The sequence below is a fragment of the Epinephelus moara genome, chromosome 2, assembly GCF_006386435.1.
Source record: "Epinephelus moara isolate mb chromosome 2, YSFRI_EMoa_1.0, whole genome shotgun sequence".
In the NCBI taxonomy this organism is placed as follows: domain Eukaryota; kingdom Metazoa; phylum Chordata; class Actinopteri; order Perciformes; family Serranidae; genus Epinephelus; species Epinephelus moara.
In genome coordinates, this window is record NC_065507.1 from 24549633 (window position 1) to 24550333 (window position 701).

Sequence of the window (701 nt, forward strand, 5' to 3'; positions counted from 1 at the left end):
TAGGTCAATACAAATTCTATTTAATGTGGCAGGGTGAAGGCACATCTGCAGCAGTGGATGCAGCAGATGAGGAGGACACGCTTTATCTGGACTCCAGAAGGTTTGAGGTAACCTGCCAGTCTTGTGGAGATAATTTAGTCCTTAATGTATAAGAAGTCAGTGATGTGGTGCTCATAGAAAATATATTTGTAACAGGACACAGATGAACAGCCTGACAGCCTGCCTGGAAATGTAGTGAGTACTGCCTGAAGGACATCCACGGTGTCCACAATTGCTGTGCTAATAGATATGTGTTTTACAGAATTCACAAACTGTCAGATAGCTATATGCTACTCATCTGAGGAAGCAAATAGCCCTGGCAGATGTCAAGCTCCAGTGTGAAAAGAGAAAGCTTCAGGACATGGAGCTTGACAGACAAATTAAAAGAAAGACCTTAAAGAAACTGGACTTAGAAATTAAGAAACTACAGAAAGAAGTAAGTGATTTTAATGCACATTGTAAGCATGACTGTGATGCAATGTATTAAACAATATTATTTCTCTCTTTCTCTCCACAGCTCAAATCAGACAGTGACTGATTTTAGTATTTTTCATTTAAATAAAATGAGGTCAAAGAATATTGTGGTTTCATCTTTATGTTTTCATTCATTGATGTAAAGTACACTGGAGTTATTGGTCCAGTTAACTGGGAATATAATTTGG

At 37.9% G+C, this 701-nt stretch overlaps 1 pseudogene; it reads left to right on the plus strand.

Annotated features, from left to right (window-relative positions):
• LOC126401504 (extracellular calcium-sensing receptor-like) overlaps nucleotides 1–701 on the plus strand; it is an 11104-nt pseudogene that overhangs the window by 534 nt on the left and 9869 nt on the right.